The sequence below is a fragment of the Lepus europaeus genome, chromosome 9 (assembly GCF_033115175.1).
Source record: "Lepus europaeus isolate LE1 chromosome 9, mLepTim1.pri, whole genome shotgun sequence".
NCBI lineage: Eukaryota > Metazoa > Chordata > Mammalia > Lagomorpha > Leporidae > Lepus > Lepus europaeus.
In genome coordinates this window covers 98,569,634-98,593,272 of record NC_084835.1, presented here as the reverse complement: position 1 = coordinate 98,593,272, position 23,639 = coordinate 98,569,634, and the positions used below count along the sequence as shown (strand labels likewise).

General features: G+C 44.8%; 1 protein-coding gene and 1 long non-coding RNA gene across 2 annotated transcripts in view; one reads left to right on the top strand and one right to left on the bottom strand.

The window, feature by feature from the left end:
• The window catches only part of ME2 (malic enzyme 2), a 69,942-nt gene extending 58,701 nt beyond the window's left edge, over positions 1-11,241 (bottom strand). Inside the window, exon 1 of the mRNA XM_062201679.1 lies at positions 11,130-11,241. The gene's annotated coding sequence lies outside the window, so the exon portion shown is untranslated. The remainder of the gene's footprint in view (positions 1-11,129) is intronic.
• Positions 11,242-11,808: 567 nt separating this feature from the next.
• Positions 11,809-22,971, top strand: LOC133766616 (uncharacterized). The gene is made up of 3 exons (XR_009866730.1): positions 11,809-12,023; positions 17,866-17,932; positions 22,595-22,971. It is a non-coding gene; the product is annotated as an uncharacterized LOC133766616 (long non-coding RNA).
• Positions 22,972-23,639: the final 668 nt, after the last annotated feature.

Here is a 23,639-nt window from a genome sequence, read left to right as displayed (position 1 = left end):
ACAGAAAAAATGCTGTCTTGTTCTACTTTTTTTTTTTTTTTTTTAAAGGAAAGCTACCTTTTGTCCCCACCAAGAGGCAATAGCCAAGGCTGAGCCAGACAAAGTCAGGAACAAGGAACTCAATGCTTGTCTCCCACAAGGGTGGCAAGAACCCAATCACTTGCACCATCACTGCTGTTCTCTAGGGTCTGTGTTAGTGAGAAGTTGGCATTGGGAAGTGGAGCAGGACATAAAACCCAGGCACTCTGATGTGGGATACAAGCATCTTACCTGCTAGGCTAAAAGCCTGCCGCTTGGACTTTTTTAAATATTAAGGAAACATGAAGAATTTCCGAGTTAATGGATCTGCTGCTAACAGAAACACTAATGAACAAAATTACCTCTTTGCAAAGTAAAGAACAAACTGTTTTCTCCCTACTCACACACTTCAGACATCCATTCTGTGAATTCACACTGTTTCTCTTCTACTGCACCCTCAACCCAGCTTACTTCTCTGACAATCAGAGACATGCAGTTTTTCTCCACGCATTAAACAACTTCCCACTGAATACCAACTGGATGCTTTATAATTCAAGTCAATTCTGGTCAGATCCCACAGGTTAAGGTATCAATCTCACCAGACTGCTCCACTTCAGAGGCCAATTACAAGTAGGCTGCCCCCTACTTCTGACCCAGCAACTTGGGTTTGCTAATTTGCTAGGGTGGCTCAAAGAACACTGGGAAACATTTTACTTTCACTGACCAGTTTATCGCAAAGGATACACACCAACAGCTAGATGAAGAGCTGAACAGGGCAAGGTCTGGGGTGTGGTGGCCACGAGCTCTCATGCCTCTCTGGGCATGCCACCTTCCCAGCCCTTTCACGTGCTCAGCAGCCCAGAAGCTGATCCCATCTTGCTCAATTTTTATAGCCTTGAATTTCCAGCCCAGAGGTGGCAGGTGGGGCTGAAAGTTCCAAACCTCTAATCATTTGGTCTTTCTGGTGACCTACCCCATTCTGAGTTACCTCCCTGGCATACTGCAAGGTGGGATCAAAAGGGGATCATTAAAAATAACAAGACATATCTATAACTCCTGACATTTCAAGAGTTTTAGGAGCTGCCATAAGAAACCAGGCAAAGACCAAATACATTCCCTGTCATGCCCTACTACTTAAGACATATTTAATGAACTCCCTTCCTAAAGCAGAAAAGAATCTATCATATCACCAAGGATATAAACCTTAAACTAAACTATGCTTTGTTCTAATGAGCAGATTTATAAACTTAAACAGATTTTCCTTGAATCACAACTACAGTTACACCAAGTCTTTGAGATCACCTGCTTTCAACCTCTAAACTATAGCTCAGAGATAGAAGCTGACATATCCAGTATCACTTAGCTTCTTAGTAGTCCAGGGTTCTGGTTTGGTTTCCCCTTCCTGTTCCAACATATTTTTAGCCCAAGCCTTTTGTTACATTCTTCCTTGTTTCTTCAATGAATTCCCTTCTAAATCCCATTTTTCAAGACAAAATTTGATTTCCTAATTTAAGCAATTTCTCTACCACTTAAATTCTCATAGTTCTTGTCTACTGACATGCTACCCTTTTGCTTCAATAATTTTACATCTACATTACAATGACATGTGAAGTGCGTCACAGCATATTTCCAAACTGTACCTGCACAAGCTTAGGCCCCCTACTCAAGGAATGATAAAACTTTTCCCTCTGAAGGCTACTTCCCCACCCAATGTAAGAGGCACCACTTCCATTCCAAGGAGCCACCACTCTAGAAGACAATTCCCCATATTCTCATTTGCCACAAATATACAGTACTATGTGGCAACTACTACTGCTCAAGATTCTGGTTTCCACTTGCCAAGTGAACTCACTTTGGGTAGTAAAGGGGTTTACAGACAGTTTCTGTGCTAAAGGGTTACAAACTGCAGGAGTAGAAGTCCAAGCCCAAACTCAAGAGAGCCGAAGGCTTAGGGTTCTACTTGTGATGTGGGGTGGGTGGCTTAACGTCACTTAGTATTATGCCTATATTCCTATCTATAGCAATCTGTTTTATTTTTTTAGTCTCTATGAAACATACTACCAAATTTGGTTTCCTTTAAGCCAACCTTCAAAAACATTCAACAGGATTTAATTAAATCACTACCATGCAATACTCTCATATCATCAGTAAGTTACGAAGTCTTAAAGCTCTCCTTTAGGAACTTTTTAAAGCTATAACTAACTTACCCTTTTCTTGATATTTTAAAAAGCAAAAATAGATACATATCTCTGTAAGCTCCCCAATACAAACTTCTTGCATGTTCATGAATTATTTCCAGGAACATCATCCAGGTCTCCTTCATGGGTGCAGGGGCCCAAGTACTTGGGCCATCTTCAGCTGCTTTCCCACACCATTAGCAGGAACCCAGATGAAAGTAGAACAGCTGGGAGTCAAACCAGTGTGCACATGGGATGCCAGCATTGCAGGCAGTAGCTTAACTTGCTGAGCCACAATTTTGCCCCGGTTACTAAGTTTTCAAAGAGCTGACCACATAGTTGGTGTGGTTCTTCCAGGAGAGCACTGCTAAATTCAAGTAACACTTTGGTATCAAAAGATTAGTACTGTAACATATTGGTGAAGGAGGCAAATCTAAAATAGTGTGGAATATATTTTATTTTAAATCAAAGGTGATTTGAAAAAAAATCATATTGCAATCAATGGTTAAGATTAGCATTTTAAAACTTTTTGGGAGCCGGCGCCATGGCTCACTTGGCTAATCCTCCGCCTGCAGTGTTGGCATCCCATATGGGCGCAGGGTTCTAGTCCCGGTTGCTCCTCTTCCAGTCAAGCTCTCTGCTAAAAGCCCAGGAAGGCAGTGGAGGATGGCCCAAGTCCTTGGGCCCTGCACCCGCATGGAAGACCAGGTGGAAGCACCTGCCTCACGGCTTCAGATCAGCACAGTGTGCCGGCCGTAGTGGCCATCTGGGGGGGTGAACCAACGGAAGGAAGACCTTTCTCTCTGTCTCTCTCTCTCTAATTCTGCCAATCAAACAAACAAACAAACAACAACAAAAAAAAACACTTTCTGGGGCCAGCACTATGGTATATAAAGGGTAAAGCTGAAGCCTGCGGTGCCAGCATCCCATATGGGCACCAGTTCAAGACCTGGCTGCTCCACTTCCAATTCAACTCTCTGCTATGGCCTGGTAAAGCAGCAGAAGATGGCCCAAGTCCTTGGGCCCCTGCACCCAAATAGGAAAGCCAAAAGAAGCTCCTGGCTTCTGGCTTCAAATTGGCCCAGCTCTGGCCATTGAGGCCATTTGGGGAGTGAACCAGCAGATAGAAGGCTCTCTCTCTCGCTCGCTCTCTCTCTCTCTCTCTCGCTGCCTCTGCCTCTAAGTAACTCTGCTTTTCTAATAAATAAATCTTTATTAAAAATCTTTTATTTTTATTTGGAAGGCAGAGAAAGGGAAAGAGAGATTAGCATTTTGACATATGAAATTTTCTGTTTTTTGCTCCTGGTTAAAATCTTGTTCCTATTTAATAGTGAATTTAGCCTGTATAATACACATAATACCAACAGGGCCAGCACTACAGTACAGTGGGTTAAGCTACTGCCTGTGATTCAGTATTTCATACTGAAGTGCTGGTTTGAGCCCCAACTGTTCCATTTTCAATCCAGCTTCCTGCTAATGCACCTGGGAGGGCAGCAAGAAATGGCTCAAGAACTTCTGCCCCCGCCACTCATGTGAGAGACCAGGATGGAGCTCCTGGCTTCAGAGACCCAGTTGCTGCTGGCCATTTGGGGAGTGATCCAGAAATGGAAAATAGACAGACATACTGCCTTTCAGATAAGTAAATAAATCTTTTCTTAAAAGGTTCATTACGGCCGGCGCCGTGGCTTAACAGGCTAATCCTCCGCCTTGTGGCGCAGGCACACCGGGTTCTAGTCCCCATTGGGGCACCGGATTCTATCCCGGTTGCCCCTCTTCCAGTCCAGCTCTCTGCTATGGCCCGGGTAGGCAGTGGAGGATGGCCCAAGTGCTTGGGCCCTGCACCTGCATGGGAGACCAGGAGAAGCACCTGGCTCCTGGCTTCGGATCAGCGAGGTGCGCCGGCTGCAGCGGCCATTGGAGGGTGAACCAATGGCAAAAAGGAAGACCTTTCTCTCTCTCTCTCTCACTGTCCACTCTGCCTGTCAAAAAAAAAAAAAAAAAAAGGTTCATTATGGGGCCGGTGCCATGGTGCAGCAGGTTAATCCTCCACCTGCTGCGCCGGCATCCCATATGGACGCCAGGTTCTAGTCCTGGTTGCTCCTCTTCCACTCCAGCTCTCTGCTCTGACCCAGGAGGGCAGTGGAGGATGGCCCAACTGCTTGGGCCTCTGCACCCGCATGGGAGACCAGGAGGAAGCACCTGGCTCCTGGCTTCGGATTGGCATAGCTCCACCTGTTGTGACAATTTGGGGACTGAACCAACAGAAGGAAGACTTTTCTCTGTCTCTCTGTCTGTAACTCTACCTGTCAAATAAATAAAATTTAAAAAAAAAAAGATTCATTATAAAAAATTATACCAACTGTCAAATCTATATCACAGATAACTCTGATGATAAAATAAGGAGAATATATGCAAAAAAGCATTATAATTACAGACTTAAAAATTGTTACATAATTGAAATTATTAGAAAATTTTATTTTATTACCAAAGGATAGAGACTAAAACATGGTAGTGGATTAAACAGGAGTTGGCTCCCTAAACTCAGACAGCCATTTAAACCCCAAAGGCTTTTGCTAATACTAAAGGTTGATGGATTACGATGGTGACTTGATATAGTTATGGCATCTAGGAGGTGGGCCCAAGGGACTGTCCCAGCACTGGGTGCTTGCCTCATTCTCCAGAGGACTGGCTATGTAAGTTGAGTTCACCTCAGCCTCTCTGCCTTCTTGTTTGCTGTGTGACTGCTCCTCTGTGCACACATTCTGCCTCTGCCAGCCTCCACCAGAAGCCAGGCTAATGAGGCTGCCGGATCTTGAACTGCGGACCTCCAAGAGGTAAGCCAAATGAACCTTTTCCTTCCCAAGAAGCTCCTCCTCAGTTAAAGTGGTGAAAAGTTGACTAACACAAAGCATAATTTTAATACTGTCTTTAAAACAAGTCTGCCTAAGTTAAAAAAAAAAAAAAAAAACTTTGCTAAAGTTAGAACTCAGGGGGCTGGTGCTGTGGCGTGGGAGACCTGGAAGAAGCTCTAGGCTCCTGGCTTGATTGGCCCAGCTCCGGCCATTGTCGCCATTTGGGGAGTGAACCAGTGGATGGAAGGTCAATTTCTCTCTCTGCCTCTGCTTTCTGTAACTCTATTTTTCAAAAAAATAAATATTTAAAAATAAATAAGTTAGAACTCAGGACATTTAAAGAGAGGGGCTGGTGGGCTTAACACCAGCTGAAGGCAGGAAGACAAAAATCGGGAGAAACACACCTAGCAATTTATGTCCAGAGACAGGACAGAAGGAGGACTATCAATGTGTAAAGATGGCAAACAAAAGGTGGTAGAGATTCGGAGTAAATATGACATAAAAGAAAGCTGCTTATAGCAAGTTTCTTGGATACTGGAATATGCCTGAAGTTTCTCCTCCCTTGCTCTTTCTGTGAGTAAGTGCTAATAAAAGGCAGAGAGGTTACTGAACTGGGAGGCAATGGAATGTACTCTCTGGGTGGTGCTCACATATTGGATTGGGACTGAAGCTGTTAGGCTCTACACAGGCAGCAGAAAGGAGAGTCAACACCTGGGAGAGAATGAGGCAGGCATTTGACACAGGGGTTAAGATGCTGCCTGGCATAGCAGGTAAAGCTGCCGCCTGCATATGGGCACCAGTTTGAGTCCCGACTGCTCCATTTCTAATCTAGCTCTCTGCTATGGCCTGGGAAAGCAGTAGAAGATGGCCCAAGTCCTTGGGCCCCTGCACCCACATGGGAGACCTGAAACAAGCTCTTGGCTCCTGGCTTCAGATCAGCTAAGCTCTGGCCGTTATGCCCACTTGGGAAGTGAACCAGTGGATGAAAGACTTTCTCTCTCTCTCAGCCTCTACTTCTCTCTGCAGCTCTGCCTTTCAAAATAAATAAATAAATCTTAAAAAAAAAAAAGATGCTGCCATGCTGCCTGGAATACCTGCATCCCACAGTCTGTTCCAATCTGGAAGCCAGCAGCTCCTGGCTTTGACCTGGTCCAGCCCTGGACGTTACAGGCATTTGGGAAGCAAACCAGCAGGTGGAAGGTCTCAATCTCAATCTCTCTTTCAAATTAAAAAGAAAAAATGGGGGGGGGGGCAGAGGTACAGTGGGTTAAGCTGCCAACTGTGAATGCTGGCATCTTGTATCTGGACACTGGTTTAAGTCCCAGCTGCTCTGCTTCTGATCCAGCTCCCTGCTAACATGCTTGGGAAAACAGAGAAGATGGCTCAAGTGCTTGGGCCCCTACCATCCACATGGGAGTCCCAGATGGAGTTCCAGGTTCCTGGCATCAGCCCAGGCTGTTGCAGCCATCTAGGGGAGTGAACCAGTGGATGGACTTTCTCTTTTTCTTTTTGTCACTCTGTCAAATAAAATAAATCTTTAAAAATTTTTTTTAAAAAGTCACTTGGGCAAGAGGCCATGACTTGGTGCTGCAAGTACAGGCTTTGTAGTTAGACAGATTTGAGTCTGCATCTGGGGTCAGCTGATCACCAGTTTAGAATAAGTTTTATCAGCCAGGCATTCCCAAATTGGCTTTGAATTGGTTTTAATCTGGAACATGCTCTTCACTGGTATGTAACCAAAAGAAGACAAACTAGGACAATGTAATAGAGTTTTCCATAATACTGAATTCATTGTCTCTATTAAGTTTGTAATTATAACTTTTCTACCTTTTTGGTGATAAAATGTCCTTTTATTTAGGAAAGCATGGAAACAGTAGATGACAGTAATTTTTAAGAAGATCCTTAATTGGCCGGCGCCACAGCTCACTAGGCTAATCCTCCACCTACAGTGTCAGTACTCCGGGTTCTAGTCCTGGTTGGGGCACCGGATTCTGTCCCGGTTGCTCCTCTTCCAGTCCAGCTCTCTGCTCTGGCCCGGAAGGGCAGTGGAGGATGGCCCAACTGCTTGGGCCTCTGCACCGGTATGGGAGACCAGGAGGAAGCACCTGGCTCCTGGCTTCGGATTGGCATAGCTCCAGCTTTGCGACAATTTGGGGACTGAACCAACAGAAGGAAGTCTTTTCTCTCTCTCTCTTTTTCTCACTGTCTAACTCTGCCTGTAAGAAAAGAAAAGAAAAGAAAAGAAAAGAAAAGAAAAGAAAAGAAAAGGAAAGATCCTTAATTACCCTTGACAGAATTAAAAGTTGAGGATCTTATATCTGGGCTCAATTGCCACCCCTATACATCCAGCTTAATTTTTTTTTTTTTTAACTTGTCCATGAATTCCAAAGATCTAGCAATCACTGACTTAGAAGTCTCAGTTTTCTCTTCAGTGCAATGGAGGAAAACAAACTCTCTCTTGTAGAAGTTTGTGCAATAATGATGACATATAAAAAGTATCAAGTCCTGGGGTCAGCGCTATGGTGTAGCAGATTAAACTGCCGCCTATGGCCCTGGCATCACATATGGGTGCCAGCTGGGAGTCCACACTGCTCTACTTCCTATCCAGCTCCCTGCTGGTATGCCTAGGAAAGCAGCAGAAGACCAGGAAGATGCTACTGGCTCCTATCTAGCCCAGCTCCAACCATTGCAGCCATTTAGGGAGGGAACCAGCAGATGGAAGATCTCTCTCCCTCTCTCTGTAGCTCTGCCTTTCAAATAAAATAGGTAAATCTTAAAAAAAAAAAGTTATCAACTCCTTAAAGCTTTACCATCAACAACACAAAGCTTGACTACTTGACTTGAAGATTTATTTAACAGAACCCAAAAATGAGCAATAAAATCCATATTCAGGCAGTCCAACAGACAGGTCAGAGGGCAAGCTCTGGCCTAGATTTAAAACCTGGCTTTGTCACCTGCAAGCTCTGTGGGGCCGAGTAAGTCACAGACTGCCTGAGTGGCAGGTCTCCCACCACTCCAAAGGAGATGATGAAGATCTGCTCTACAGGGCTGTTTTAAGATGCAAACTGATAATCTACTTCAGATGCTACCACAGTACCCTCTAAATGCTCTAGGAATGCTGACTGTCATCATTCACAGAGTAAGGAGGCCAGAGGTGCTCTAAATGCCTGCAAGCTTCCCATCAACAGCTTCAATGGTAAATCCCATAGTAAGAGACCACGAGGGTAATACGACCACATCTACTGAAAATATTTCAAGTTAAACCTCTAGGCCAAGAATGAGAATCTGGATGGCATACAGATCCTCGCAATATCAAATGTCACCCTAAACAGTATCTGCAGAATCACTAATTCTCATTATTTTTGAAATTTGTCCGTGTTCTTCAAAGGAAGTACCATAAAATCAAAATGGTGACTCTCAGATAAAATGGTTAACTTTTAGGAAAAGTAACCTTTCTAGAAAATCAAATGTAATTTTTATTTACTCTGAATTTTCTCTACTAACAATCTTCAGTGAAGAAACAGATTTTAGTGTTACTTGTTTTAAAATACAGCTAGTTTGAAATTCAAAAACATAAATCATAATTTTAGTTTAGCATAAATTAACTGTAGTTTAGAATAGCTTACTTTTTTATAAAGTACAATTTATATGTGAACAGCATTGCATTGAGAAATTCTCAAATGGTAAATGAGTTTTTCCTGTAGCAGTCTTCAATGTTTTCATAAATACACTGAAAAACAAAAATCATACATAAACACCTCTAAGGGTGTAACCCCCAGCAGTTCCCTGTTCCAGAGCAGCTGGTAAGCAGGAGCAAGCTATTCTGAAGAGAAGAAACACTTTAACCAAAGCACAGCCCAACATTTCCTGTAACTATGATATCACCATTTCTAACCTCACTCTCTGCCAAACTTTCAAGTTTTTTTTTTTTTTAAGGTTTATTTTATTTATTTGAAAGAGTTACAGATAGAGTAGGGCCAGAGAGAGAAATCTTCCATCTGCTGGTTCACTCTCCAAATGACTGCAACAGCCAGAGCTGAGCTGATCCAAAGCGTCTTCCAGGTCTCTCATGAAGCTGCAGGGGCCCAAGGACTTGGGCCATCTTCTACTGCTTTCCCAGCCATAGCAGAGAGCTGGATTGGAAGTGGAGCAGCTGGGACTCAAACAGGCGCCCACACGGGATGCCAGTGCTGCAGGCTGGAGCTTTAAGCTGCTGCATTGATCCCCTTTCAAGTCTTTATAACCACCATGTTAGAATCAGGTGCAGGTTGCAAATACGTGTTCAAAGTTCATTAAAGGTCTAATATTAGAAGATACGGTTAAACTGGATTTTCTCTGTATTTCTGCAAAGCATAACAGCAATATACAACAACTAGTTATAGCAGCTACTCACGAATGATTTAAGGAAAGTGATTGTTCCCTGACTTCCAGAATATTTGGAAACTAAAGATTAAAATTCATGAGTCCACACTGCATTTCCCTTAATGTAAACAGTACTGCAGAAGCATTGCATTGTGGGGGTGTAGCCATGAAGTTACATTGCCTGAGTTTAAATCCAGGCTTTACCAAGGTAAAAAATGGGTCTAGGTCAAGCTAATCTTCCTAAGCCTCAGTTTGCCTATAAACTGTAGATAATAACAGTACCAGCCTTAAAGGATTATTTTGAGAAAATCCATGCAGAGATCAGGGCCCAGCCATCGCTTAATTGCTCCTGCTTTTATCACTATCATCATCATCATCATCATCAATTGCAACACTAACAGAAGCAGCAATGGTTTTAAGTGCTTTGCTTATTAGTGATTGTCCTGTTGACTGTACAAAGAAATTATGGTGTATATATGCACTATGACAGGTCCTACGCAGTTGTTAAAAAAAAAAAAAATCTTGTCTCTTCCAACAAGACAGATGCAACTGGAAACCGTTATACTTAGTGAAATAAGCCAGTCCCAAAAGACAGAGCCTATATTTTCCCTGATCCAAGGTAACTAATAGAGTACCTGAAATGTAATGTACTGGAGTTAAACAGGCATTTTGAGATTTCATGATGGTTTACACCCCTTGTCTCTCGTTGAGGAAGTTTTTTTTCCTCTTCGTGCTATTTGTTGAACTCTTATTTAAGAGTAGGGTTAACTATACGATTATTAAGTAAACTGAAAACAGATCTTGGTAAAAATTAAGAGTGAGAATATGACAGGGAAGAGGAGGAGGAAGGGTTGGAGAGTCGGGAGGAGGGAAGGGAGGGGAGGAAGTGTCACTATGTTCTTTAATCTGTATATACGAAATACATGAAACCTGTATAACTTAAACAAAATTTTTTTAAAAAAGTGATATCACACGCATTAGGAAGGCAAATACACAAATATGAGAAAACGTTTTGTAGGGAAGCACCTCTGTGGAGGTTTATTTTGCTCACAAGCAACACAAAAACTTTCTAGAATTATCTTTGGAACCAAAAACGAAAGTCAAATCTAGGACCACAGATGTAATATCGCACGCAGCGCTGGTTATCGCGAGCGTCCAAGCAACACCTGCCAATCCTGGGGCACAAATGCCATTTCTCCCGAACGAACGACGATCCCAATCTCAGAACTTTCTAGGCTGCAGCCACACTTTCCCGCAAAAGCAAGAACGTACACACACACACACTGGCTGACGGCGGCTGCTCGCCCACCCCGGATCGGGAGCCAAGGGGCTTTGAGCCCTCAGACCAGTCGTCCAGGGTCTCGGGGGGAAGACAGCGAGGGATGCTCGCGGCCTGGAGGCCACAGGGCGCGACCCCCGGGCGGGGCTGGGGGTGGGGGGCGGCGCCCCGGCGCCAGCGAAGGCAGGACCTGGCAGAGTGCGCCCCAAAAGCGGGCGCCAGGTTTGGCCGCGGGCCCGAGGGTCGCGCCCGCCCCTCACCCAGGGCGCGGCGCCCCAGGCCGCTTCCTTCCTCCTCACGCCCCAACCGCCGAACGCGGACGTCTCCGGGCCACGCTCGCTCCACGGCCCGGAGAAGGCCGGCGCCCGCTTCCCCTCACAGCCCCCGCCCCGGCAGCGCCGTGCCAGGCCTCCCGCAACCGCGTGCCGCGCCGAGCCTTACCAGCTGCCGCGCCCTGCGACAGGTGGCTCCGCGGGAGGAGAGGCCGCGGCTCTGCCGCCCACCCGGGTGATGCTCCGCTCCGGCGCCGCCTGGGCCGCCGCCTCCTCCTCGGAGCTCCTAGAAGCCGGCGCCGGCTCAGGCTCGCACTGGCGTGGGCGGCCCCCGGACCAGCCGAAGTAGCCAGGAACCCGGCGCGGGCAGGCACGGCCCCATGGGCGGAGACGGACAGACGCGCCGGCCAATGGGAGGCAGGGAGGCTCGGAGCCAGCGCGGGGGGCGGGGCCCGCCTCGGGGCTCGGCGCTCAGGCTCCCCGCTCTGCGCTGCCGGCGGCCGCACCTCTCTCCGTGCTGTTCTTCGAGGTTACTGTTAGAAGCCGGGCGCGCGCCTGAGGGCGGGGACGCCATCCGGAGGGCGTGAGAAGGGCTGTGCTGAGGAGGAGGAGGAGGAGGAGGAAGACGAGTGCTCCCTGGAGGAAGTCGGGACCGGCGGGGCGTCGACCCCGCGGGTCGGCGGGGGCGTCGGGGGTCAGGGCCGCGTGCTCGCGCGAGAAGCGGCTCTGCGCAGGCGCGGCCGGGGGCCGGTCTCCCCGAGCGGCCGCGGGGAGGCTGCGAGTTCGGACGTCCGCTGGGGGAGGGAGGGCGCGGGAAATGCGAGGCTTCCGCCCTTGAGGGACGCGGTTTCCGAGCTGTGCAGCGTGCCTGGAGGACTCAGTGGCCGCGGCCGCTGGCGGGGCTGACCCGCGGGGACCTTACCTATCGTCCCTGCCCTCACAGCCGCCATAAATAGAGCGTGCGCGTCCTCTCAGGAAGGCCCGTCCTGGAGCCCGGCCGGCGCCGCGCGTTCCTGCCGGTGCCCGCCCGCGAGGGGAGTTCAGGAAGGAGAGCTTCCCTCAGGTATCGGGAAACGGTGCTACCGAGAAGCCTTGGCTGGCGCTGGGTTCGTGTACGCAAAGCAAGGAGTGGAGACGATAATTTTAAGCTTAGAGATGTAACGGGTAAAAAAGAGGCAAGGCGGGTGGAGAAAGAGTGATGGGAATGTGGGATGGCTGGTGCCCGCCTGGACGCTGACGACTGTGCCGCACGGCGGGGTGGGGCATGGGAAGGAACACTGCAATTAGATGACAAATGGTAGATAGGGCTGCTCTAGCAGGCACCGCAGCGCGGCGTGGCCATGAAAAAGTCATGACCTCAAATCACCCTGCGTACCAGAACCCTAACATGCAGAGGCTGAATGAGGGAAACTTGGGGAAGTTCACATAGAGGGGAAATCCTTTCGTCTTGGAAAGATTGTCCTCCAAGGGCGTCACCCCGGGGTTGAAGGGTTCTAGAGAACTGGCAGGGATGGGACTTCAGTTTGGTTAAGTTGAGGTCAGTTTATACCTCGTGAAATGAAGTATCTGTTAATGCTAAGGAAACAGACGCTCAGCTCGCATGTTCCTTCTCCTTAGACACTCGAAGCAGTGATTGGTCAAAGCTTCCTACTGAAAAGCCAAACTCACAGTTTGTTACTGGGAAAACAAACTGGTAGTTGTTCTGCTACTACACACTCAGTCATCACAGAATACGATAATTCACCTCTGGTCAATAAATACATGTGTGGCTTTCTACCCACCAACCCATTCTTCAGAGGATATTAGCTGGGTGTGCTATGACTTCACTCAGTTCTAACATGCTGTACCTGGAAATGTAAAAGGTTCATGGAAATACAGAGTGTTGGTGCAGTAAGTTTTAGAGTCCATTCATTTTTCCTTTGTATTTCTGTGAACTTCCTGAAGATCCCTCCTAGTGCCCAATTGTCACAGGTTAAGAGCTCAGATCCACAGGACTGTCCCTACTTCCTATGTCAGATGCCCCATGTTGCCACCAGGTCTCTTTGTATTCAGTTAATTTGCTAGGATGGTTCACAGAACTCGGGGAAACACTTTAACCTACATTTACTAGTTTGTTATAAAGGATGTAGGTGAATGGCAGAGATGCCAGGAAACTGGAATTGGAAGCTGACTCAAACCCAGACACTCCAATATGAGATCCAGGCATCCCAAGCAGCATTCTATCTGTTGCTCCAAAAACTTGCATCAAATATACAATATTTTTAAAAAGAAGTAATCTAAAATCTGATGTCTAATCCAATAGGTTGGGGGCATATGGAACCAAAGTATTACTACTACTACTACTACTACTACTACTACTACTACTACTACTTTAGATCTGGCATCCTCAATTTGACCTAATAGTTACAAACTAAAGAAAGAAGTATAAATTATTATTATAGGGCTGGCATTGTGGTGCAGTGTGTTAAGCTGCTGCATCGTATATCAGAGTGCCAATTCAAGTTCCAGTTACTGCTTGCAGTCAGTCCATTTTCCTGCTAATGCATCCTTGGGAGGCAGCGGATGATAGTGCAAGTGCTTGGGCCCTGCTTTGGCCTGGCCCAACCTTTGCTATTGTGGGCCTTTGAGGAATGACAGAGCAAATAGAAGTCTCATATTCTCTCTCCCTGTCTCCCTCTGTTTCTGTCTCTCTGTCTCTGTCTCTCTCACATACATACACACAGCCTTTCAAGTAGATGAAAATATTAAAAATTATTAGTACAGTAATGGAATTTTTGTGCATTTTAATAATGACAGAAATTGTTTATAGCTGCAAACAGAAAACCCTATGAGAATTGAATTATACAAATGGAGACTTCTTTCACAAGACAGGAAACATAGTAGGATTCAGGCTTACTCAATCTGGAGGCTTGAGAATGAAAGAACCTCTTCTAAATGCAAGGCCTCTTCAGGAGATGACAGTAGAACTGACAGTCCTTGACTCGGAATATGGCTGAACATGAAATACATTTCCAAGCAGAGGGTGGGCTACCTGTGTTATTCATCCCATTTATGGATAATCTGGGAGTGATAAAAGGAAGGTCATTTGGATTGTAGTGGGTAGGAATGTGTGGGTGCAAGGGGAGGGAGTTTGAAAGTTATCTGAGAAATGTTTCAATTTTTTAACAACTTTTTTTTTGTTGGCTTGCTTGCTTATTTCCTCCCAAGGAAAGAGCACATCCTGGGAGTTTGGAATGTGTAAGTTCTAGTGTTCTCTAGAACACTCTCTTAGGGAACTGGATGGCTTTTCTCCCATCAGATGGACACGATTAAACTTTCCCTACCTATCTCTAAGATGTTGAAAAGAGTAAAGGAGATGAAAAGTGTAAGGGTTTTGTAAATTTAAAAGGATATAGATGCAAACAAAGTATTCAGGCTTCCTGCTTGGCATGTGGATGTTGTTCAGTGAATAACAATTGCCACTTGCTGAGCGCTTATTATTTGCTGATCATCACTCTAGGGCTCTTCCTGTATACATCAAAATCTTTTCATTGTCTTAACAGTCTGAGGTAGGTGTAACTGTTATCCCCATTTCACCTATAGGAAAACTGAGTACTTAGAGGTTAATTCACCCAAGGCTGCCTCTAAGGAGTGGAAAGAACATGCAAACTCTGCTGTACAATTCTGAATGTTTTTATATACAGTTCAATGTCTTGCAAAGACTAGAAAGAGCATTGGAGCATGATGCCATCCCACTTCCCAGACTGGGAAGGCCCTCCCCTCTACAAGCTGTCAATTAAAATCCCCTTCGTAACTCAAGGACAAATTCTACTCTCATCTTTTCAGTGGACTCTGGTGTAAGAGTATATAAATGTGCATTGGAATCACCTGGGAACTTTAAAACAATCAGTTATCCTACACCAATGACATAATCTGATTTGCGACTCCAGCACACGTGTTTCCTGATCATTCTCTTGCATTCCCACTTTGCGTACTTATACAGTGTATTATGAATTCCACAAGAGAAGGGATTTATAAAAATTATTTCTTCCAGGGCCAGCGCTGTGGCGCAGCAGGTTAAAGCCCTGGCCTGAAGTGCCAGCATCACATATGGGCGTCGGTTCTAGTCCTGGCTGCTCCTCTTCTGATCCAGCTCTCTGCTATGGTCTGGATAGCAATAGAAGATGGCCTAAGTCCTTGGGGCCCTGCACCCCCATGGGAGACCTGGAAGAAGCTCCTGGCTCCTGGCTTCGGATTGGCACAGCTCCAAATAGTAGCCATCTGGGCAGTGAACCAGTGGATGGAAGACCTCTCTGTCTCTACCTCTTTCTGTAACTCTTTCAAATAAATAAATTTAAAAAATTATTTCTTCCCGCATTCATCCCTTGTCCCCATGTGATTAGTGCTTGATTAAACGACGAAAGCATCTGGTTTATTTGGGCAGGTAAATTAGGGTCAGCATTAGATGCAAGAGTTCTCAAAATGTGACCCAAGACCCTGGCCACCTTCCTCCCCAGGTTGTTAGCAGTGCAGATTCTCAGGCTTCCCCAGAGAGTGGAATAAAAGCTGGGAAAGACATTCCTGCAACAACCCAGTGAATCAGGAACTCAGGGATTGAGACCCAACAATTTTGATTTTAACAAGCCCTCTTGGTGATTTGGATAACACCCACAAGGTTAAGAACCACTATCTGGTGCCATGCATTGATCTCAGGACACAGTTCATTTTTCTGTGTAAAATTTCCTACTGAGAAGAGAGAATTGGGAAACAAGAATGAAAAAGACAGTGCTTGTCCTCCACCCTGAACGTACCCAATCTCATCTGATGTAGAAGGCAGCAGTGATGGCTCAAGTGATTGGGACCTTGCTGCCAATGGGGGAAACCAGGATTGAGTTCCCCAGCTCCAGGCTTCTGCAACTCCCACACCTGATTATCTAATTGAGTTTTTGGGAGTGAGCCAGGGGATAGGTGCTTTTTCTCTCCCTCTGTCTCTGTCTCTGCCTCTTCCTCTCAAATAAATTTAAAGATAATTTAAAAGAGCAACCTTTAAATAAAAATATGTACTTATTTATTTGAGAGGCAGAGCTATAGAAAGAGAGGGAGAGACAGAGAGAAAGAAGGCTCTTCCATTCGCTGGTTCTCCCTGCAAATGGCCAGTGCTGAGCCAGGTTGAAACTAGGAGCCTCATCCAGGTCTCACACATGGGTAGGGGAGCCCAAGCACTTGTACCATCTTCCTCTGATTTCTCAAGCCCACTAATAGGAGGCTGGATCAGAAGTGGAGCAGCCAGGACATGAACTGGCACCCATATGGGATGCCAGCATTGCAGGTGGCTGCTTAACCTGCTGTGCCACAATGCTAGCCTCAAGAGCAACCCTTTTTATGGTACTGGAATTTGGGGAAATACTACGTACAGTGATTAATTTCAGTCTTCCTGGATTAAGCAGATAATGTATTAGTTAAGTAAGGCTTGTTGTAATGCTTAAAAACTAAATTTATTATGAATTATTATTAGCCATTATGACATTTGATTGTGAGTACAGAAATGGCTGATGGAATAAATTATAGAAGACTAACCTTTAAGGAAATACTTTTTTTAAAAAAAGATTTATTTATTTATTTGAAAGTAAGAGTTACACAGAGGAGAGGCAGAGAAAGAGAGAGAGTTCTTCCATCCGCTGGTTCACTCCCCAATTGGCTGCAATGGCCAGAGCTGCGCCAATCCAAAGCCAGGAGCCAGGAGCTTCTTCCAGGTCTCCCATGCAGGTGCAAGGGCCCAAGGACTAGGGCCATCTTCTGCTTCCCCAGGCCATAGAGAGAGCTGGATCGGAAGTAGAGCAGCCGGGATTTGAACCAGCACTCATATGGGATGCCGGCACTGCACGCAGCGGCTTTACCCACTACACCACAGTGCCGGCCCCCCAAGGAAATGCTTTTGATGATAGAAGTCAGTAAAGGCCGGCGCCGCGGCTCACTAGGCTAATCCTCCGCCTTGCGGCGCCGGCACACCGGGTTCTAGTCCCGGTCGGGGCACCGATCCTGTCCTGGTTGCCCCCTCTTCCAGGCCAGCTCTCTGCTGTGGCCCGGGAGGGCAGTGGAGGATGGCCCAAGTGTTTGGGCCCTGCACCCGCAAGGGAAACCAGGAGAAGCACATGGCTCCTGCCATCGGATCAGCGCGGTGCGCCGGCCGCAGCGCACCAGGCACGGCGGCCATTGGAGGGTGAACCAACGGCAAAAGGAAGACCCTTCTCTCTGTCTCTCTCTCACTGTCCACTCTGCCTGTCAAAAAAAAAAAAAAAAAAAAAAAAAAGTAAAGTGGTTACCTTTAAGAGGAGGCAAGTTTGGTTCCTGAAAAGAGACCTAAAGGAAACTTCTGAAGGCTACACATGTTCCATATCTCAGGCTGAGTGATGGCTTCATGGGTGTGGTCATATGCAAAAGTTCATCATGCTTGAGATTTACATACTCTGCACTTCTCACTGCATGGATTGGATTTTATAATCACCCCAACAAATAAGTAAAATAAAAAAATTACTTTGCTTCTTTTGAAGTAAATGCCTTCTGGAACTCTGTTGTGGATCCAGTATCTTTCTTATGGCCTTCCTCCTTGGGGTCCTACATTGGAGCCCCCCAAGAAAAGCGAGGTGCTCATTCTTGACTGCCTAGAATACAGCTCACTGCCCTGTCAGAGTTGTCAGATGGTTTTGCAGGCAATGCAAATAGTACTAACCTCAGGAACAAGACACAAATGCTTCTTGAGGAAGCATGGATTACAAGACTGAATCAAACAAAGCCCTAAGGCCCAAATTGATGACAAACAGGTGTTGGTTTCCGTCACTGAAAAGAGAAAGGTGTGAGTGAGGATCAGTCTGCATGGGTTCTGTCCTGTTGGGAGCTGAAGTCGCCATTTTGGGCTTTGTTTTTAGTTTGGCCTGTTCACCAGTGAAGTGGGAGGAGTCTTGCAGTGACCAGTGCTGGAATACACTTGTCCAGGTGAGTACCCTGTGAAACTCTTCAACTGACAGCGTTTTGTTGTACCTGAGTGAATGCAAACAGAGGATCACCACACACTGATAAACTTGGATGGTCCTTTATTGCTGGTGGTGGAGAGTAGGCTCATGACCTGAGGAATGCTCAACCCCAAAGCTCAAAGCAACAGGGTTTATAAAGGCAAAAACCACAAGGAGGGGAAAGGGAATACATGGTTGCTAGTGTCAAGCTGACCTAAGACCTATGTGAAACTAGTATTAATTACAATCTTGACAATTCCAATTGCAATCTTGACATTCTTCCAGGTACTGACCTAAATCATATGTGGGACTTAGACAAATTACAATTTTATCATTAATCCAGGTGCAGCAGCCTGTTTTTATGCTTGAGCAATCATGCTAGGGAGTCTCTGTGCTCTGCCAAGTGGGATGCCGTAGACTGTTATTGTCTGAGTTTTAGATCATAGTTTCAGACCACAGCCTCATGGTGCAGGGGTGCTTTCTCAAGATGGAGTCGTGGGTGCTCTAAAATGGGGTCCCTACTGTCAAGGTGTTACTTCAGTTTCAAGTGGTATATATATATGCCAATTATTTCAAAATGGACACATATTTGCCAGCCTTCCTCAAAATTAAAGATACCTGGAAAAAACTTTGCATCAGTTGCCATTAAAATGGAGTAGGCCTATTTTATCCAAACACCACGATGTGTTTCCTTAAGGAAAATCCGTATTATTGATGTCTCTCAGAATTATGGAAGGTCATTCTCTTTGTGGTGAGAGTATACATAAATAGAACTGTTGCTTTTCAACTGACACTTTATCTGTAGCAAACACAGATAAGTAAGTTGTGCTAAGCACATAATTAGATTTACACATCTCCATGGACCTTAGAATAGAAACCATTAATAATGAAAGCTAACTGCACTGCTGCAAATTATTCTCCAATAAATTAGGATCATTAAAAAAGCAAACTTTTTCAAAATCCAAGAGAAAGTAAACAGTGTGTCTAAAGGCATTTGTTCTAGACACTGAGGAAACAAACCTTCTGTTGGCCTCATCTGGAAGTGAGACAAAAACATTTGTTTAGGTAAGTACTATCATTAAGAAAAAATAATGTTTTCCCAAAATACAATGAAGTGTAAGTGGTGGTAATTACCCCCAAAAATGTACTAGCAAGTCTTTATATAATTAAAGTAAATATAACTTTTAAGGCTGTCTGCAGGGTAAATGAATACCTTAATAAGCAGTATCCTCATTACTAAAATATTTTAAAGTTCTAAAAATCTTTGTGAAGAACAAAGACATTAACATTATAGGTTCATTAACAATAAAAGGACATTTATTCCTAGAGGAAAAATAATACTTCAATATTTTCCTGTACTTGATTAGGTTAACCTAGAAGGAGCAAAGTAAAAATTGAGTAGCGCCATGACTTTGTGGGAAATACCCTCTTTATTCTATGAAAGTAATTTGATCCTGCCAAGGCTGGCCTTGAAATCTCCCTGAGCTGTAGGCTTCTTGGTGTCACTTACTCTAAATCCTAGTCCTGGCACTTACGTTCTAGGGCAGCAGGTAAAGCTCTTGCTTGCGAAGCCCACATCCCATATCCAAGTGTCGCTTCAAGTCCCAGATACACTGCTTCCAATCCATCACTCTTGCTCATGCATTCTGGAAGGCAGATGATGGCTCAAGGGCTTGGGCCGCTGCCAGCTATATGGGAGATCTAGATGGAGTTCCAGCTCCTGGCTTCAGTCTGGCCCACTGCTAGCTGTAGTGGGTATTTGAGTGTGTGAGCCAGTGGATGGAAGATTCTCTCTCTCTCTCTCTCTCTCTCTCTCTCTCTCTCTCTCTCTGTCAAGTGGATGAAATTTAAATAAACAAAGATGAAGAAATAAATCCTAGTACTGGCTTCATCATTATCTGTAACTCCTCGTGAGATGATTCTGGGAGAGGCAGCACTGATATCACCAGGAAGCTTGTTTAAAAAAACAAACAAACAAACCCCAGAATGTGCTTGGAGCAACATGGCCCTGTGGTTCCCATGGAACCATGCATAGAACCACAACCATGGAGGCCCTCTGATGCCCTGGATTCTGTGAACTCATTGCTGGGAATAGATTTTTATTTCTAGATAGGGGATAATGAGAAGTCCATGATGCTGTCTTTATCTTCAAGTGGTTCCTGTGCCAAGGCAATCCACAGTTGTTCATTTCATCCCCACACTGAAGGTGTATTATGCTTAAGTCATGAGCAGTGCCATTTTACTGTTCATTCATTCCATGTGTAGCAGAACTACACACCAGGTAGAAAGTTTGCATCAAATGAGATGGCTGCAAAGTCTCCGATGTCTCGGGGATGAAGTACCAGGAATGCTTGCTTTGATCACACAAATGTGTTCCTAGCTTGCTGAACATAACTGCGTAAGAGCAATAGCACCTTCAGGCTTCATAGCTGTTAGGATATATAAGTCTGAAAAGCTACCTCTGCGCTTCTATCTGTTGGGGGCAGTACAGAGACATTTTTTCTGTAAAATGTTCAAGACTCCTGTCCCCAAAAGAGCAGCTACAGCAGATACAGTAAAATAGGGGCACCAAAATACATAAACTGGGTTTGATTATTCAATATCTTTTCCTACAAAGCAACAAATGATAAGTTCTTTGTTGCATGGGTATCAATTCCTAAAAATAGCTTTAACATTGTTATATGGATGGTTCTATGTATTTTACTACAAGACATTCTGTAACCACAAAAGAAGCTTCCTACGTGTGCCTTCTCACTCAGTATATTTCTTTACTCCCAGTATTTATTTTTAAGTTTTATTTATTTGAAAGGTAGAGTTACAGAGAGAGAGAGAGAGAAAGAGAGAGAGATCTTCTATTCATTGGTTCACTTCCCAAATGGCCAGAGCTGAACCAAACTGAAGCCAGGAGCCAGGAGCTTCTTCCAGGTCTTCCACGTAGGTGCAGGGACCTAAGCACTTGGACCATCTTCCACTGCTTTCCCAGGCACATTAGTAGGGAGCTGGATCAGAAGTGGAGCAGCCAGGACTCAAATCAGCGCTCATATGGGATGCTGACACTGCAGGCGGCAGCTTTACTGGCTACGCCATAGTACCAACCCCTCCTTTTTTTTTTTTTTTTTTTTTAAGATTTATTTATTTATTTGAAAGGCAGAGTGACAGAAAAAGGAGAGACAGACAGAGAAAGAGTTATTTCATCTCCTGGTTCACTCCCCAAATGACCGCAATGGTGGTGGTTAGGCCAGGCTGAAGCCAGGAACCTGGAACTCCAGCCAGGTCTCCCACATGGGTGGCAGGGAGCAAGGCACTTTAGCCATCTTCTGCTGCCTTTCCAGGGGCAGTAACAAACAGCTGTATCTGAAATGGAGCAGTTGGGACTCAAACCAGTGCTTGTATGGGATGCAGGCATCTGGGGCAGTGGCTTAACTAGCTGTACCATGAAACGGGCCCCAGGCTTGCTAGCATTCTGAAATGCTTTCTGAAGTGAATTACCTTCTATGCCAACCTGACCACCTGAGCTGAGAGTTCTTTCAGATATTCTTCATGTGGCTGTCAGTTTTCTCAGGAATATCTAGGATATCCCAGGATCTTCCTGGAGGTTTGACTCAATTCTATTGGTTCATGTTAGGACTTGGGCATGGTGGAATCTGCACCAGTCCGAGCAATTAACTGGGAGCATTCTGGATTAATAGGCATCTAAAGGGAAGTAGAATATCTTTCTTTTCTTGCACTTGAGCCAAAATTATAATAGATTGCACAGAAGAACATGAACTAAATGATGTTTCCTAAGTAACAGGACTTTGCAAAAAGGACATTTAAGCTCCAACTTGTTAAAGCTACCAAATAGTGCAAATAGAATCAGTTGCTCATGTCTTTGCATCTGAAATAAAAAATAATGGGTCTTCAAATTTATTCATAAAGAACCAAATCACAGGGGCTGGCGCTGTGGCGCAGCAGGTTAACGCCCTGGCCTTAAGCACTGGCATCCCATATGGGCGCCGGTTCGAGACCCAGCCACTGCACTTCCAATCCAGCTCTCTGCTATGGCCTGGGAAATCAGTGGAAGATGGCCCAAGTCCTTGAGCCCCTGCACCCGCATGGGAGACCTGGAAGAATATCCTGACTCCTGGCTTCGGATCAGCACAGCTCCAGCTGTTGCGACCAACTGTGGAGTGAACCATCGGATGGAAGGTCCCTCTCTATGCCTCGCCTCTCTCTCTGTGTAACTCTGACTTTCAAAAAATAAATAAATAAATCCTTTTTTTAAAAAAAAGAACCAAATCACAGATTCTTAACTATTTTTGTGCACTGGACATCATTGTTGGAATCTAGAGACTTCATAAAATGATTTTTTTCAACACATAAAACAAAATTTGCAGAATCCAATTGCAATGAATCAAAGTAACAAAATAATTTTAAACCCCAAATCTGTAGTATAATAATATATGTGCTATCCTATAATGCATTTAATAAATCTAATGGTAAGACCAGCAACTGGTAATAATATTTCAAAGTAGTTGCAGCAATTGTAAAGTGATAGGATCAATAATTTGTTTAATCCTCATGTTTTGTTGCCTATATTTATGATTGGAAAAAAGTTAAATTCCAGTTGTAAATTGATGGAAATAAATATATTTTTCCAATCCAGGTTCACACACTGCTTATGCTTAAGCACTCCTGTGGGAGACTGGTGTTGTGATGTAGCAGGTAAAGCTGCCTGCAATGCCAGCATCCCATATGGGTGCTGATTCATGTCCCGGATTCTCCACTTCTGATCCAGCTCCCTACTAATGGCCTGGAAAAAGCAGCAGAAGATGGCCCAAGTGCTGGGGCCCCTGCTACCCACATGAAACACCTAGAAGAAGCTCCTGGCTCCAGGCTTCAGTCTGGCCCAGTGCTGGTCATTGTGGCCATCTGGACAATGAACTAGCAAATGGAAGCTCTTTCTCTCTGTCTCTCCCTCTCTCTGTAACTCTGACTTTCAAATAAACAAATAAATACTAAAAAAAAAAAAAAAAAAAAAAAAAAAAAAAAAAAAAAAACAAAACCAAAAACCTCCTGTGGTATTGTACCAGTTTTCTTCGAGGTTCAGGTAAGAATCCTGTTTAACCTGTCAACAATTTATAAATTCAACTTGCTGTACTAGAAACCAGCTTCTTGGGTCACATCTCCAGCTTCAAGGTCATGTGGAGACGTTCTCCATCAGCAGGCCTTTTGTGACTTTCACTTTTGTGACTTTCACTTTTGTGACTTTTTGTGACTCTATTTTAATTTGTTGAGCTTTTCATGGGGCAACATTACTTGGGCTTGCCAGGTGCTGGGTGAATTTGCATTAGGACGTGAGTGAGAGTTTAACCAATTAACATTGGGAGGTTACTTTCCAGTTAAAAATTAGCCAAATCTCTCCAAGGTTTACTATTTAGAGAACTTGTTTTAGGTATTTTTAGAGGAATTTATGCCTAGGGCATATAGTGTTAGACATGTCAAGTAAGCAATTTGTTCCTGATATATAGACTCTTGGAGTAATTCCTGTAAAACACATTTTGAAAGCCTACCACAAGAATTCTTAAAAAGTGATTTACAAGTTTTTCTGGTAGACACATATTTATTTCTTTTGTAAAGAAAAATAACTTGTTTGTGTTTTAATATTTCATTCATATCCTCTGAATTGACACAGGAGCAGCAGTATTCCT